The following is an 18780-nucleotide window of genomic DNA, read 5'->3' on the forward strand; positions in this document are numbered from 1 at the left end:
ATAAATTTCACTGTGAGTGATAAATTCCACCAGCCAATCAGCTCCTAACGCCCATGTCACAGGCTGTGTTTGAAAAATAACGGTTAGGAGCAGATTGGCTGGTGAAATTTATCACTCACAGAGAAATGTATCACTCACTGATGAATAAGAGCATAAATATGAAACAACAGTCAAACAAAAAACTTGTTTAATAAAGATAATCTTCAGTAAAACAAAATGTAAATAAAATAAAATAGGTTTATTGTCACAGTTACACATATTTTAACATTATATGATTTTCCTTCCTCGCTTTTAGTTCTTAATCAGCCTGTTTCGCAATATTCACAAGACAAATATTGGCACGCTTGTCATAAGTCTCGTCGCCCTGCTTTGCCTCTTTGCCGTGAAAGAAGTCAATCAGAGGTTGCGTTTGAAGTTGTGCATGCCGGTCTCTATTGAACTGATGGTGGTAAGGACACAATTTTCTCTAATTATCCTCTACTCACCGCACAATACATATAAATGCTCCTACTGTCAGCCTTGCCCTAGGGCAGTGGTCTCCAACCTTATTTGGGGTGTGAACTACTTTCGGAAAATAAAACCTCTGAAGGAGCTACCCCCTCCCCCCAATGCACGTGCGTTCCTGTGAAAGTGGGTGTGACCTCACAAAAGTGGGGTGTGGCCTCACAACTACAAATAATGCCCCCACGTAGTGCCAGATACACAAATAATGCCCCTCAGCAGTGCCAGATACACAAATAATGCCTCCCAGCAGTGCCAGATACACAAATAATGCCCCCCAACAGTGCCAGATACACAAATAATGCCCCCAGCAGCGCCAGATACACAAATAATGCCCTCAGCAGTGCCAGATAAACAAATAATGCCCCCAGCAGTGCCAGATACACAAATAATGCCCCCCGCAGCACCAGATACACAAATAATGCCCCCCGCAGCGCCAGATACACAAATAATGCCCCCCCAGCCTTGCCCTAGGGCAGTGGTCTCCAACCTTATTTGGGTTTGTGAACTACTTTCGGAAAATAAAACCTCTGAAGGAGCTACCCCCTCCCCCCAATGCACGTGCGTTCCTGTGAAAGTGGATGTGGCTTCACAACTACAAATAATGCCCGCGCGTAGTGCCAGATACACAAATAATGCCCCTCAGCAGTGCCAGATACACAAATAATGCCCCTCAGCAGTGCCAGATACACAAATAATGCCCCCCAACAGTGCCAGATACACAAATAATGCCCCCAGCAGCGCCAGATACACAAATAATGCCCCCAGCAGTGCCAGATACACAAATAATGCCCTCTGCAGTGCCAGATACACAAATAATGCCCCCTGCAGTGCCAGATACACAAATAATGCCCCTAGCAGTGCCAGATACACAAATAATGCCCTCAGCAGTGCCAGATACACAAATAATGCCCCTCAGCAGTGCCAGATACACAAATAATGCCCCTCAGCAGTGCCAGACACACAAATAATGCCTCCCAGCAGTGCCAGATACAATGCTCCACACAGTGCTAACCCTTGCTTCTTCTACTGCCGCCGGTGCTGCTCCTCCTGTATGAGGGACGGAAGGGGAGGAGAGCGCAGCGCGCGCCTCTCCTGTGAAGTCCGGAGAGTGGCTACGGTGAGGGTGACAGAGTCTCCGGCGGCGGCGGGCATTTACAATTTAAAATATGGTGCTGGTAAGGAAGCCAATCAAAACTCGCGGTCCGGCAGCCAATCAGGTGCCGCCACTGCCGGTCCACGAGCTCTGATTGGCTGATGGCCAGCACCATATTATGAAGGGAGGAGGAGTGCCAGTGACTGCCCAAGCCCGTGCGCTCTGTGAGCTACCGAAAATACTACGGCGAGCTACCGGTAGCTCGCGAGCTACGGGTTGGAGATCACTGCCCTAGGGCATACATGTACTGCACTTGCACCTCTTGGTATGGAAACTGTATAACTATCGGCAGAAGTGCTGCCCAAACCCAAACTTCTTATGGAGAGAAAAATAGAATTGTCACTTTAGAGTTTATTTATTTCCTATCGTGTCCTACACCCAATAAATATAATTTGTTATCACCGCTATTCACGGCAATAAGAAATTAGCACCTAGATGTATTGCAGAAAAAACATCCCTTACCGGGGCGCTTTAAGAGAGGAGGAGGCCCGTGTTCAGCCTCCTCCGTTTGGGCCTCCTTTCTGCCGGCAGCGCTGAGAGTCTGAGCTCTAGAGGGCTCAGACTCTACTGCGCATGTGCAGATCTCCGGGAAAATGGTGCAGCTGCCATTTTCCCTAAGATTTCTCTACTGCGCATGTGCAGAACTCCGGGAAAATGGCCGCTGACCGATTTTCACAGTGTTTTAACAGCGCTGCGGATGCCGGTGCTGGACTCTGAAGGGGTGAGTATTTCAGAAATGGGTGCAGTGTGTGCGGAGGGGGCCCCCTCTGGGCTCAGGGGCCCGTGTGCACCGCACACACTGCACCCATTATAGAAACACCAGTGTCCTCAGTGCTACTGCACACTCTGCTACATGAGTGGAGCATTCTGGGGGAGGGATCCTATGCAGGTTGCTTTTGCCATGTGGGCCGATATATGCTGCAGGGGTCTCAGTGGATACTATCAGGGGATACTGTAAATTTGTGGATATTCCCGCCCCAAAAAACTGATGTTTTCGGATGTATTAACTAGGCATTTGGTTAATGGTTCATTAGGACTATTATGACACGTGTGACACTATTCCATATTTAATGCTTGTGTTACATTGGTATCTGTGCACATACAAATGTGCTTTCCTATATACTCCGACCCTCCAACATTTTACACATAAAAATAGGTACAAATTAGTGATGTGCACCGGACATTTTTCGGGTTTTGTGTTTTGGTTTTGGATTCGGTTCCGCGGCCGTGTTTTGGATTTGGACGCGTTTTGGCAAAACCTCCCTAAAAAAATATTGTCGGATTCGGGTGTGTTTTGGATTCGGGTGTTTTTTTACAAAAAACCCTCAAAAACAGCTTAAATCATAGAATTTGGGGGTCATTTTGATCCCATAGTATTAACCTCAATAACCATAATTTACACTCATTTTTAGTCTATTCTGAACACCTCACACCTCACAATATTATTTTTAGTCCTAAAATTTGCACCGAGGTCGCTGGATGGATGGCTAAGCTAAGCAACACAAGTGGCCCACACAAACACCTGGCCCATCTAGGAGTGGCACTGCAGTGTCAGGCAGGATGGCACTTCAAAAAAATTGTCCCCAAACAGCACATGATGCAAAGAAAAAAAGAGGCGCACCAAGGTCGCTGTGTGACTAAGCTAAGCGACCCAAGTGGCCGACACAAACACCTGGCCCATCTAGGAGTGGCACTGCAGTGTCAGGCAGGATGGCACTTCAAAAAAATAGTCCCCAAACAGCACATGATGCAAAGAAAAAAAGAGGCGCACCAAGGTCGCTGTGTGACTAAGCTAAGCGTCACAAGTGGCCGACACAAACACCTGGCCCATCTAGGAGTGGCACTGCAGTGTCAGGCAGGATGGCACTTCAAAAAAATAGTCCCCAAACAGCACATGATGCAAAGAAAAAAAGAGGCGCACAAAGGTCGCTGTGTGACTAAGCTAAGCGACCCAAGTGGCCGACACAAACACCTGGCCCATCTAGGAGTGGCACTGCAGTGTCAGACAGGATGGCACTTCAAAAAAATAGTCCCCAAACAGCACATGATGCAAAGAAAAAAAGAGGCGCACCAAGGTCGCTGTGTGACTAAGCTAAGCGACACAAGTGGCCGACACAAACACCTGGCCCATCTAGGAGTGGCACTGCAGTGTCAGACAGGATGGCACTTCAAAAAAATAGTCCCCAAACAGCACATGATGCAAAGAAAAAAAGAGGCGCACAAAGGTCGCTGTGTGACTAAGCTAAGCGACCCAAGTGGCCGACACAAACACCTGGCCCATCTAGGAGTGGCACTGCAGTGTCAGACAGGATGGCACTTCAAAAAAATAGTCCCCAAACAGCACATGATGCAAAGAAAAAAAGAGGCGCACCAAGGTCGCTGTGTGACTAAGCTAAGCGACACAAGTGGCCGACACAAACACCTGGCCCATCTAGGAGTGGCACTGCAGTGTCAGGCAGGATGGCATTTCAAAAAAACTGTCCCCAAACAGCACATGATGCAAAGAAAAATGAAAGAAAAAAGAGGTGCAAGATGGAATTGTCCTTGGGCCCTCCCACCCACCCTTATGTTGTATAAACAGGACATGCACACTTTAACGAACCCATCATTTCAGCGACAGGGTCTGCCACACGACTGTGACTGAAATGACTGGTTGGTTTGGGCCCCCACCAAAAAAAGAAGCAATCAATCTCTCCTTGCACAAACTGGCTCTACAGAGGCAAGATGTCCACCTCATCATCATCCTCCGATTCCTCACCCCTTTCACTGTGTACATCCCCCTCCTCACAGATTATTAATTCGTCCCCACTGGAATCCACCATCTCAGGTCCCTGTACTTTCTGGAGGCAATTGCTGCTGGTGAATGTCTCCATGGAGGAATTGATTATAATTCATTTTGATGAACATCATCTTCTCCACATTTTCTGGAAGTAACCTTGTACGCCAATTGCTGACAAGGTGAGCGGCTGCAGTAAACACTCTTTCGGAGTACACACTGGAGGGAGGGCAACTTAGGTAGAATAAAGCCAGTTTGTGCAAGGGCCTCCAAATTGCCTCTTTTTCCTGCCAGTATACGTACGGACTGTCTGACGTGCCTACTTGGATGCGGTCACTCATATAATCCTCCACCATTCTTTCAATGGTGAGAGAATCATATGCAGTGACAGTAGACGACATGTCAGTAATCGTTGGCAGGTCCTTCAGTCCGGACCAGATGTCAGCACTCGCTCCAGACTGCCCTGCATCACCGCCAGCGGGTGGGCTCGGAATTCTTAGCATTTTCCTCGCAATCCCAGTTGCGGGAGAATGTGAAGGAGGAGATGTTGACGGGTCACGTTCCGCTTGACTTGACAATTTTCTCACCAGCAGGTCTTTGAACCTCTGCAGACTTGTGTCTGCCGGAAAGAGAGTTACAACGTAGGTTTTATATCTTGGATTGAGCACAGTGGCCAAAATGTAGTGCTCTGATTTCAACAGATTGACCACTCGTGAATCCTGGTTAAGCGAATTAAGGGCTTCATCCACAAGTCCCACATGCCTAGCGGAATCGCTCTGTTTTAGCTCCTCCTTCAATGTCTCCAGCTTCTTCTGCAAAAGCCTGATGAGGGGAATGACCTGACTCAGGCTGGCAGTGTCTGAACTGACTTTACGTGTGGCAAGTTCAAAGGGTTGCAGAACCTTGCACAACATTGAAATCATTCTCCACTGCGCTTGAGTCAGGTGCATTCCCCCTCCTTTGCCTATATCGTGGGCAGATGTATAGGCTTGAATGGCCTTTTGCTGCTCCTCCATCCTCTGAAGCATATAGAGGGTTGAATTCCACCTCGTTACCACCTCTTGCTTCAGATGATGGCAGGGCAGGTTCAGGAATGTTTGGTGGTGCTCCAGTCTTCGGCACGCGGTGGCTGAATGCCGAAAGTGGCCCGCAATTCTTCGGGCCACCGACAGCATCTCTTGCACGCCCCTGCACCACCAAATTCAATGTATGTGCAAAACATGGGACGTGCTGGAATTTGCCCAGATGTAATGCACGCACAATATTGGTGGCGTTGTCCGATGTCACAAATCCCCAGGAGAGTCCAATTGGGGTAAGCCATTCTGCGATGATGTTCCTCAGTTTCCGTAAGAGGTTGTCAGCTGTGTGCCTCTTCTGGAAAGCGGTGATACAAAGCGTAGCCTGCCTAGGAACGAGTTGGCATTTGCGAGATGCTGCTACTGGTGCTGCCGCTGCTGTTCTTGCTGCGGGAGGCAATACATCTACCCAGTGGGCTGTCACAGTCATATAGTCCTGAGTCTGCCCTGCTCCACTTGTCCACATGTCCATGGTTAAGTGGACATTGGGTACAACTGCATTTTTTAGGACACTGGTGACTCTTTTTCTGAGGTCTGTGTACATTTTCGGTATCGCCTGCCTAGAGAAATGGAACCTAGATGGTATTTGGTACCGGGGACACAGTACCTCAATCAAGTCTCTAGTTGCCTCTGAATTAACGGTGGATACCGGAACCACGTTTCTCACCGCCCAGGCTGCCAAGGCCTGAGTTATCCGCTTTGCAGCAGGATGACTGCTGTGATATTTCATCTTCCTCGCAAAGGACTGTTGGACAGTCAATTGCTTACTGGAAGTAGTACAAGTGGTCTTCCGACTTCCCCTCTGGGATGACGATCGACTCCCAGCAGCAACAACAGCAGCGCCAGCAGCGGTAGGCGTTACACTCAAGGATGCATCGGAGGAATCCCAGGCAGGAGAGGACTCGTCAGACTTGCCAGTGACATGGCCTGCAGGACTATTGGCTTTCCTGGGTAAGGAGGAAATTGACACTGAGGGAGTTGGTGGTGTGGTTTGCAGGAGCTTGGTTAGAAGAGGAAGGGATTTAGTTGTCAGTGGACTCCTTCCGCTGTCACCCAAAGTTTTTGAACTTGTCACTGACTTCTGATGAATGCGGTCCAGGTGACGTATAAGGGAGGATGTTCCTAGGTGGTTAACGTCCTTACCCCTACTTATTACAGCTTGACAAAGGCAACACACGGCTTGACACCTGTTGTCCGCATTTGTGTTGAAATAATTCCATACCGAAGAGCTGATTTTTTTTGTATTTTGACCAGGCATGTCAATGGCCATATTCGTCCCATGGACAACAGGTGTCTCGGGTGCCTGACTTAAACAAACCACCTCACCATCAGAATCCTCCTTGTCAATTTCCTCCCCAGCACCAGCAACACCCATATCCTCATCCTGGTGTACTTCAACAGTGACATCTTCAATTTGACTATCAGGAACTGGACTGCGGGTGCTCCTTCCAGCACTTGCAGGGGGCGTGCAAATGGTGGAAGGCGCAAGCTCTTCCCGTCCAGTGTTGGGAAGGTCAGGCATCGCAACCGACACAATTGGACTCTCCTTGGGGATTTGTGATTTAGAAGAACGCACAGTACTTTACTGTGCTTTTGCCAGCTTAAGTCTTTTCATTTTTCTAGCGAGAGGATGAGTGCTTCCATCCTCATGTGAATCTGAACCACTAGCCATGAACATAGGCCAGGGCCTCAGCCGTTCCTTGCCACTCCGTGTCGTAGATGGCATATTGGCAAGTTTACGCTTCTCATCAGACGCTTTCAATTTTGATTTTTGGGTCATTTTACTGAACTTTTGTTTTTTGGATTTTACATGCTCTCTACTATGACATTGGGCATCGGCCTTGGCAGACGACGTTGATGGCATTTCATGGTCTCGGCCATGACTAGTGGCAGCAGCTTCAGCACGAGGTGGAAGTGGATCTTGATCTTTCCCTATTTTAACCTCCACGTTTTTGTTCTCCATTTTTTAATGTGTGGAATTATATGCCAGTATCAATAGCAATGGCCTACTACTATATATACTGCGCACAACTGAAATGCACCACAGGTATGGATGGATAGTATACTTGACGACACAGAGGTAGGTACAGCAGTGGCCTACTGTACCGTAATGCTATAAAATATATACTGGTGGTCAGCAAACTGTGCAAAACTGAAATGCACCACAGGTATGGATGGATAGTATACTTGACGACACAGAGGTAGGTACAGCAGTGGCCTACTGTACCGTACTGCTATATATTATATGCTGGTGGTCAGCAAACTGTGCAAAACTGAAATGCACCACAGGTATGGATGGATAGTATACTTGACGACACAGAGGTAGGTACAGCAGTGGCCTACTGTACCGTACTGCTATATATTATATACTGGTGGTCAGCAAACTGTGCAAAACTGAAATGCACCACAGGTATGGATGGATAGTAAACTTGACAACACAGAGGTAGGTACAGCAGTGGCCTACTGTACCGTACTGCTATATATTATATACTGGTGGTCAGCAAACTGTGCAAAACTGAAATGCACCACAGGTATGGATGGATAGTATACTTGACGACACAGAGGTAGGTACAGCAGTGGCCTACTGTACCGTACTGCTATATATTATATACTGGTGGTCAGCAAACTGTGCAAAACTGAAATGCACCACAGGTATGGATGGATAGTATACTTGACGACACAGAGGTAGGTACAGCAGTGGCCTACTGTACCGTACTGCTATATATTATATACTGGTGGTCAGCAAACTGTGCAAAACTGAAATGCACCATAGGTATGGATGGATAGTATACTTGACGACACAGAGGTAGGTACAGCAGTAGCCTACTGTACCGTACTGCTATATATTACATACTGGTGGTCAGCAAACTGTGCAAAACTGAAATGCACCACAGGTATGGATGGATAGTATACTTGACGACACAGAGGTAGGTACAGCAGGGGCCTTCTGTACCGTACTCCTATATATTATATACTGGTGGTCAGCAAAATTATGCACTGTACTCCTACTATATACTGTCTACAATGCAGCACAGATATGGAGTGTTTTTCAGGCAGACAACGTATACTGGTGGTCACTGTCAGCAAAACTCTGCACTGTACTCCTGCTATATAATACAGCTGCTCCCCAGTCCCCACAATTAAGCAGTGTGAGCACAGATATATGCAGCACACTGAGCACAGATAAGAAGCGTTTTTTTCAGGCAGAGAACGGATGAAACTGGTGGTCACTGATCAGCAAAACTCTGCACTGTACTCCTCCTATATTAATATACAGCTGCTCCCCAGTCCCCACAATTAAGCAATAAGTAAAGCAAGCACAAATATTTGCATCAACAATACACGGAGAAGACGCCAGCCACGTCCTCTCCCTAACATTTCCAATGCACGAGTGAAAATGGTGGCGACGCGTGGCTGCTTATATAGAATCCGAATCTCGTGAGAATCCGACAGCGGGATGATGACGTTCGGGCGCGCTCGGGTTAACCGAGCCATACGGGAGAATCCGAGTATGCCTCGGACCCGTGTAAAAAGTGTGAAGTTCGGGGGGGTACGGTTTTCGAGGAACCGAACCCGCTCATCACTAGTACAAATCAGAAAAGGGGTCATGGTCACGGGTAACCACGCCCCTTAACCTATACTTTCAATGGAAGTTTGGAGAGCCAAAAATCAGCACAGACCATAGAAAAAAGGTACCGTACCTGCTAAAAAGGTACAGTTGGAGGGTATTATATACTGTACGTGTAAACGATATAAAGGGAGGCGTACCAGAAGATACCACATCAACTTCTGTCAATTTATAGTCTGTGATAAATGACAGAAGTTGGGTGCTTGCTTTGGGCAACTTTGGGCCATTAATCTCTCCCCATGGCCGTACCAATGATTTGTACAGTGGCAGGATTGCACTCGCATCCCTTGTCTCCATTCCCCGTTTTATGCATGCTATCACCTTATTTGCCTTTGTTGCTGCACTGTGACATTGGGTCCTGCTACTAAGTCTATTATCAATGAGCACACCCAAGTCTTTTTCAACCACCATTTCCACTAACACTTCCCCATTTAATATTGTAGGTTGCCTTATTGTTCTTAGTCCCAATTACTCTACACAGTTTAGTATCATCTGCAAAAATTGACACTTTGCTTTCCAGACCTTCTCCTAGGTCATTGATAAATATTTAAAACAATAGTGGCCCGAGTACGGACCCTTGCGGTATTCCACTGAGTACTGTGGCCCAGTCGGAAAACATCCCATTAACCACCACTCGCTGTTCCCTGTTGTCCAGCCAATTACTTATCCAAGTACAAATAGTGTTTCCTAAACCAAGGTCTCTTAATTTGAAAATCAGTCTCATGTGTGGCACTGTGTCGAAGGCTTTAGCAAAATCCAAATAGACCACATGCACTGTTTTACCCTGATCAATATTATCACTCACTTTCTCATAGAAGCTAATTAAGTTAGTTTGACATGACCTGTCCCTCACAAAACCATGTTGGTTCTTACTTATAACCTTGGAAGAATCCAAGTACTCCTGTATGCTATCCCTTATTACACCTTCCAGTATTTTCCCCACTATAGATGTCAAACTTACTGGTCTATAGTTTCCAGGATGAGATTTAATTCCATTTGTAAATATTGGGACTACCTCTGCTATGCGTCAGCACTTCAGTATCTTGCCTAATGTAATTGATTCATATAAAATCAAATATAAAGGCCTTGCTAGTTCTGAGTTAAGCTCCATAAGAACCCTTGGGTGAAGTCCACCGGGCCAGGAGATTATTTATTTTAATTTTACTTGGCATCTCCTGGACTACTTCCTCATTTAACCAAGTACTTAGCAACGGGACGTTATCATAGCTTTTATTTTGCACTACTCCCACCAACATGTCCTCTCTAGTAAACACTGATGAAAAAAAAAAACTGTTCAATAAATCTGCTTTACCTTTGTCATCATTAATCAGTTCACCCAAATCGCCCATTAATGATCCTATTTTCTCCTTTTTTAACCTTTTACCGTTTATATATTTAAAACACTTTTTAGGCTTTGTTTTACTCTTCTGAGCAATTTACTTTTTGTTTCCTATTTTAGCTGCTCTGATTTCTTTTTTGCATTTTTTGTTACATTCCTTGTAGTACTGGAATAACCTTTGCTCCCGTCGGATTTAAACGCTTTGAAAGCACACCTCTTATTATCCATTTCTTCCTTAACCTTCTTGTTAAGCTACATTGGTTTGAATTTATTACTCCTGCGTTTGCTGCTCATGGGAATGAACATATGAGTGTACTTATCGAGCATAATTTTAAAAGCATCCCACATTTCGGCAGTGTTCTTACCATGAAACAAAACTTCCCAATCAATGTCCTTTAGTGCTCATTTCAGCATGTTGAAATTAGCTTTTCTAAAGTTAAATGTCTTAGTTGGACCCTTATAGTGTTGTTTTTGAAAGCTAATATCGAATGTGACCATATTATGATCGCTATTTCCCAAGGTCTCTATATTTGATATAATCTCCACATTATTAGTTATTACTAGATCCAGGATAGTCTTAAGTCTAGTTGGTTCCTCGATTACATGAGACAGGTAGTGATTTATTTATAGTGATAAATATTGACCATATTTAAGAACCTGTTTCCCCTAGCTGTATTACCTGATTCGTTGTTCCAATTTATGTCCGGATAATTAAAATCCCCAATGAATATGACCTCCCCCAGTCCTGCAACTTTTTCGATTTGCTGCAAAAGTTGTAATTCTTTCATCGCACCAATATCTGGCGGTTTGTAGCATGTCCCTATTAACAGCTTTTTTGTATCTTTCCCTCCACTCGAAATCTCAACCCATAAATACTCCACGTTATCACCAGTCCCCTTGTAAATAACCTCCTTTAAATACGGTTTTAAGATTGGTTTAACATAAAAGACAAACCACAATCTAGCTCTCGGCGCTTAGCATAAAAGGAGAAAATTACTAATACAATATAGAAATATAGAAATCTAAAAAATCAGCAGCAGAGTATCAGTTTATGCCTGTGTGAGTATAAAATAATGGTGTCCTACCCCTGTTACAGGAGAGGACCCTTAGACAAAGATATATACAATTACTCTGCGCTCAATACCATATGGTCCATAGGATGATTAAAAACACATGCAGTATTCTTAATAATTTATTTAGTATAATGCACTTTAAAACTCAAAAATCAACCACAATAAAATATATAAATGGTGTACATAATATACAAGCACTAGGTAAAGAGTCTTCGACAAAGCTCTGGTAAGAGCGAAACGCGTCAGGGGCCACTGGTGACTGCTTGTCTTATTCCGGGGACACACTGCTATTTTGGACACGCATCCACCCGTACGGCTAGACGGCTTCGGGCGGCCTTTGGAAGTAGGTAGCGGCACAAACACGAGGGAGAACGGAGACGTCCGGTGCCTCCCAGCCGGCTCCTTTCAATTCAATACTGCTGACCCGATCTTTGAACAATATCAGCACGTCTTGGTGGTGAGCGTGGTGTGATCCATTCATGATTTAAATATCAATACCGGTTTAATACACTATTAATTCATCATCAAATTTATCAGAACTTTACCTAGTGCTTGGGATGAGCACCTGCGGGGACAGTAAACTCAACTATTTGCAGGACTGCTATTAACTAATATTATCCATTAACCAAATCAGTGCACTGATTAAATTTAGGTTGATCCACCTCGTATTAGGATTAAGGAAAACTATCCATTAGGTTGGATTATTATACATAGAAATTGGAAGTCAGTATCATGTGGGAAGTGATTTCTGCCATTTAATCTAATTAATCTAGTCATGTATATTATGTACACCATTTATATATTTTATTGTGGTTGATTTTTGAGTTTTAAAGTGCATTATACTAAATAAATTATTAAGAATACTGCATGTGTTTTTAATCATCCTATGGACCATATGGTATTGAGCGCAGAGTAATTGTATATATATTTAACATAAAGACATCCTTCTGTCTCTTCATGTAATCCCAGACAGACTCGATGATGATGAGATCAGGCTCTGTGGGAGTCATATAATCACTTCCAGGACTCCTTGTTCTTCTTTATGCTGAATATAGTTCCTAATGACATTGGTTGTATGTTTGGAGTCATTGTCCTGTTAATAATAATAAATTTGGAGCCAATCAGATGCGTGCCTGATGGTATTGCATGATGGATAAGTACCTGCCTGTATTTCTTAGCATTGAAGCTCAAAGAAACAGGCAACGTTGTGGAGCGTAGACGCAGTGGTCGGCCAAGGAAACTTAGTGCATCAGATACAAGATACATCATGCTTACTTCCCCAAATTTATTCTGCAGCAGTAATGACCCCAAACATACAGCCAATGTCATTAAGAACTATTGGGGGCTGTGCTGTCAGACCTGCCTAGACCTGTCCAGGGCTGGCTCTCTCACTCTGGAGTCCTCTCCACCCCCCCAGAGCCCCCCCCCCCCGCACACACACACACAGTTTCCACGTGCCATTTAATTTTTGCACCCCTTACACACACACATATATATATATATATTATAGAGATGAGCGGGTTCGGTTCTCTGAGAACCAAACCCTCCCGAACGTTACGATCCGAGCCGGGATCCGAGCTCGGCTCAGGTTTTCCCACCCGCCTTGATTACATCATTGAGGCAAAACGTCATCATCCCGCTATTGGATTCTCGCGAGTTTTGGATTCTATATAAGTCCCCGGTGATCGGCGCCATGGCCAGGCGTACATCTCTAATCTCCTATATAATAGCCCTATTCTGTGACCTTGTGATTCATTTGCTAACGCTGGGCGGAGTCACAACAGTGGGCGGAGTTATTCAAATGAGTCACAGAGATCGGGCCAAATCTACAGGAGACTAGGAGCAGAAGCAGATAGCATGGGCATTGGGCATGTCACAGACAGGGCTGCATACCTCCCAGCTTTCTGCAGGAGCTTTCTCCAGGCAGAAGGAGGGAAACACTCGGCGAAAAGGGGGCGTGGCTTCACGGGAGGGTCCCCGTTTTCGTCAGTGAGGGGGCATGCCCAGCGTTCTGTGAGCTGCTGGCATGCCCCCAGGGGCTGATTATGAGTCCGGGGGGCCCAGGGCACTTGAGACAGGGGAGCCCTATCTCATTGCTGTGCCTGCTGGGGGTTGGGGGCGTGGCCTAATCGCGGACCGTGCGGCCACGCCCCCTTATGCAAATTCCGATTATTGTTTTTATTTTTTTTATGGGATTTTGGCCCCTCAGCTAGGGCTAAATCCAGAGGAGGTGGTCGCTCCCCCCTACACACCCGCACAGGGAGAAGAAAGCAGGGAGACTGCTGCCTCCCTGCAACACCACAGACCTGCCAATATGCAGCAGCGTGTGCTGACTGTAGCACAATGCTGCCACTGCTGCTGGCAGGACGGGTGGGGGGGAGCTTCTGAGCTGGGACAGAGCTACTCCAGCCGGGGGGGCCTCTAAAACTGTGGGGCCAATGGTACGTATCCCCCGCCCCCCCCCCCCCCCCCCCCCCTTAATCCGGCTCTGCTGCTGGAACCCCCCCATTAATCCGTACCCCCTGATGCCCCCTCTCCCTCTGTCTCCACTATTCACCGCTGCTCTGCTAAGCAGAACAGCGAGTACAGGAGCTTTCCAACTGCCCCCCCCCCCACCGCAGGACACTGCGACCCGCGGGTGGGACAGCGGGACAGACCCCAAAAAATGGGACTGTCCCGCGAAAATCGGGACATTTGGGAGGTATGGGGGTGTGTGAGGGGTATGTCATACAGACAGACGGGCACCGGCTCACTGTGTGCTTGACCCCCCACATCGGCATACTCAGCAGGTTCTCTCTGGTGCGGAGGAGCGTCACTTTCTGACACACTCCACGCTTCTTAGCTGCAGTTTAGTGAGGCACCTGCCGCTGTGCAGGTTCCATACTGCCTCTGTTATCTCCAGTCCCGGCAACCCCACCGCTAGCTGCAGCGCTGCCACCCGCAGTGGAGTGCGCCCAGCTCATTCACACACTTTAGCTGGCGGTAGCGCTGCAGAAATCCGAGCTGCTTGCAGGCTCTGACCCACTCCTCCCTCCAGCTGCAGCGTCTCCTGGGAGCTAACCAGTCACTCCCAGTCTCCCCTTACCACAGTGCCCGGAAGCCGTGAGGTCCGCGCCACGTGCATGCTATGACCCCCTCCTCCCTCCAGCCGCAGCATCTCCTGGGGGCTAACCAGTCATTTCCAGTCTCACCTTACCACAGTGCCCGGCAGCTGCGCGAGGTCTGCGTGTGTGACTGAGGAGGGGGGGGAGGGATGCGGACTGGCAGAGAAAGCAGGACTCCAGCCTGAGAGAGTCAGCCATGCCAAGTCTCCAGCAGCAGCAGATCCCAACAGGTTGGAATGGAACAGCAGCAGCCAGCAGCAGTGACTCCGGTAAGACACATCTGTCTGTCACCACTGTTTTGTCCCTAATACCAATCTCTCCCGTGCCCTGTGTTCTGTCATGTCCCTGTCACCCCTGACCTTGCCCTGCCACCCTTATTCTGGCCCTTTCACCCTTATCCTGGCCCTTTCACCCTTATCCTGGCCCTGTCACCCTTATGCTGGCCCTGTTACCCCTATCCTGGCCCTGTCACCCCTGTGCTTGCACTGTCAACCCTATACTGGCCCCGTCACCCCTGTCCTGGTCCTGCCGCCCCTACCCTGGCCCTGTCACCCCTATCCTGTCCCTATCATTTCTGTCCTGGCCCTGTCACCCCTGTCCTGGCCCCGTCACCCCTGTCCTGGCCCCGTCACCCCTGTCCTGGCACCGTCACCCCTGTCCTGGCCCCGTCAACCCTGTACTGACCCTGTCACCCTTGTCCTGGCCCTGTTACTGCATACCCTCCAACTACCTTTTATGGCATGTACAGTACCCGCAGCGCCTCCAGACCTCTCCCCAATGCACTACACCTCCGCACCTTCCCCTCCACCACATGCGGCACTCCACCCCTCCCCCACATGCTGTGCCTCCAGACCCCCTAAACCACTTGTGGCTCCCACTCCTCCACCCCTTCACCACCCACAGCACCTCCAGGCCCCTTCCACCATTCACCCCCCTTATACGTCTCCCCCCACACCTGCCCCCCTCCACCCGCAGCATCTGCAGACACCCTCCTCCATCAGCGGTCCCCCCCTCACCCACCCCTCCCCCACCAATGGCACCCCCGCACCTGCCCCTCCACCACCTGCAGCACCTCCGGACCTCCTTTCCCATCCGCCGCAACACCCGTACCTGCCCCTACCCTACCCATGGTGCCTGCGGTCCCCTACCCAACCCCCGGCACACCCATCCCACAGCACCTCCGGAACCCTTCACCCATTTACAACATCCCCACACCTGCCCCTCTCCCACCCGTGGCACCCCTGCCCCTCCCCCACCTGCAGTGCCTCCGGACCCCTCCCCCATCTGCATCCCCCACTCCTCTGCCCCTCCCCCACGCGCAGCACCTCCCGAACCTTCCCCATCCGGGCCCCACCCCCACTTCTGCCTCCCCTCCACCCGCAGCATCTACAGACACCATCCGCAGTCCCCCCCCGCACCCGCTACATTCTGTACATCGTGCCCTGCAGGTGCTGTTCACGCAGTCGCAAGGGGCTGCGCCTCCTTCACCATTGCACGCCCTTTCATTGTGCAATATTTAACCACTAACAAAGGAATGCAGGTAATACTCCATATAATACAAATATTAAACCCCAGAAAGGCATGCAAGGGTTAAGGGGGCGTAGCCCCTTGCGACAGTGTGAAGAGCGCCCGTAGGGCGCGATGAAGCACCTAGTATTTTATACTTCGCAATGGCCTGTTTCATTCAGAAATAATAGGATGATGCCACTTTTAGCAAATTACAAAATAAAGCAACAGGGATAGAAGCTGATTTGAGTATTGCATGGCCTAATGGGGGTTATTTATTGAAATGTAATGTATCCTGAGATACCAAATGTGCGTCATCTGTGTATCATTTCCTCTTTTCCTAGCTCATCGTTTCTACTGCGGTGTCATATGGAATCAATATCCACGAGAACTACAATGTGGGGATTGTTGGCGACATTCCCACAGGGTATGTGATCTGACAAGGGCCCTCATTCCGAGTTGTTCGCTCGCAAGCTACTTTTAGCAGCTTTGCACACGCTAAGCCGCCGCCTACTGGGAGTGAATCTTAGCTTCTTAAAATTGCGAACGAAAGATTCGCAATATTGCGATTACACACCTCGTAGCAGTTTCTGAGTAACTCGAGACTTACTCTTCCACTGCGATCAGTTCAGTGCTTGTCGTTCCTGGTTTGACGTCACAAACACACCCAGCGTTCGCCCAGACACTCCTCCGTTTCTCCAGCCACTCCCGCGTTTTTCCCAGAAACGGTAGCGTTTTTTTCACACACACCCATAAAACGGCCTGTTTCCGCCCAGAAACACCCACTTCCTGTCAATCACATTACGATCACCAGAACGAGGAAAAAACCGTGAGTAAAATTCTAACTGCATAGCAAATTTACTTGGCGCAGTCGCAGGGCGGACATTGCGCATGCGCACTAAGCGGAAATCGCTGCGATGCGAAGAAATTTACAGAGCGAACAACTCGGAATGACCACCAATATGCTTAAACTTCATATTTTCATTTATAGCAAAACACTTATCACTCCTACTGCGTATGGTGATCATATGGTGTATGTGATGATGGGCAAATTCATTTTCTAATTCTGCCCCAAATGCTCACTGACACCGGGCAGATTCAGAGGTGGGTGCAGTAGCACAACCGCTGAGACTTTGTAGGCTGCGTCTGTGCTAAAATAGAAGCAGCTGAAGGTGTGAAGGATAGGTGAGGCGGCGTCAGAAGAAGCAGACACTGGCCAAGGCACATCTACAAAATGGGACTTACACACCCACATTTTGGCCAAGAAGGAGGGTTGACCCTAATTGGGAGCAAATAAATTTAGGGTGGGGGAAGGGTAAAAGAACACAAATTCCAATCTTAAAATTCCCTTCATTGGGGGTCATTCCGAGTTGATCGCTAGCTGAAAAAGTTTGCTGCGCTGTGATTAAGTGAAAAAGCGGCACTTATGCGCATGCACATGCATATGCGGCACAGTGCGCATGCACGACGTACTTTCACAACGGCCGATGTAGTTTCACACAGAGTCTAGCGAAGCTTTTCAGTCGCACTGCTGGTCGCAGAGTGATTGACATGAAGTGGGCGTTTCTGGGTGTCGACTGACCGTTTTCAGGGAGTGATCGAGAAAACGCAGGTGTGGCTGGAGGAACGCAGGGCGTGTTTGTGACGTCAAAACAGGAACTGAACAGTCTGAAGTGAACGCAAGCGCTGAGTAGGTCTGAAACTATTCTGAAAGTGCAGAAAATTATTTTGTAGCCGCTCTGCGATCCTTTCATTCTTACTTCTGCTAAGCTAAGATACACTCCCAGTGGGAGGCGGCATAGCGTTTGCACGGCTGCTAAAAACAGCTAGCGAGCGATCAACTCAGAATGACCCCCATTGTTCTCTGAGTTCTTGTTCCACTTTTTCAACTTTCATTTTTTAAACATTTACTGATGACTGTCATTGTTCATGCTAAGGAAAGATTAGAATAATTAATTTCTTAGCTTTATTTTAAATATCTAAGTTTGTTTATTGTAGGATGCTTGTGCCAACGGTCCCAAATTCTAGCTTGTTTTTAGATGTTGTTGGAACTGCATTTGCCATCGCTGTGGTTGGCTATACTATTACAATCTCTCTGGCGAAGATGTTTGCGGCAAAACATGGTTACAAAGTGGACAGCAACCAGGCAAGTATTCATCTTGGCTCTGTAGAGTCATAAAAGTCTTTAGATGTGGAAAATTGTTACTCAATGGTTCTGGCACTGCTAGGGCACTTGGTGGAATACAGAGGGATTTGTACTGTATAGTTGAAGAGGGTCAAGCAACCGTTATCCTCATAAACCCTTCGCTGAACAGATAGATGCCGAATGATATAAGGTCTTATATGAGACTTAGGAGGAACTATACAGGAGGAGAGATATATTATAGACAGGTAACAGTGGTGAATGGATTTACCCAGAAATGGTCTCTATTTAGTGATTGAAGTTTTGAAGATGAATGTTTTTGCTGCAACTGTAAATCTTTAAGGATAAGTCCAGAGAGAGGTTAAATATGCAACATAAAACCCCAAGGACTCTGGTCTGGATTAGCTGTAAATTACTCTTACTGTGCTGGGTGAGTACCACCTGTGTTGCAGTTGAGTAACGCTCAACTTCTCTCTGG

At 47.6% G+C, this 18780-nt stretch overlaps 1 pseudogene; it reads left to right on the forward strand.

The window, feature by feature from the left end:
* LOC134958844 (solute carrier family 26 member 6-like) overlaps positions 1 to 18780 on the forward strand; it is a 133007-nt pseudogene that overhangs the window by 92143 nt on the left and 22084 nt on the right.

This window comes from Pseudophryne corroboree, chromosome 9 (genome assembly GCF_028390025.1).
Source record: "Pseudophryne corroboree isolate aPseCor3 chromosome 9, aPseCor3.hap2, whole genome shotgun sequence".
Taxonomy (NCBI): Eukaryota; Metazoa; Chordata; class Amphibia; order Anura; family Myobatrachidae; genus Pseudophryne; species Pseudophryne corroboree.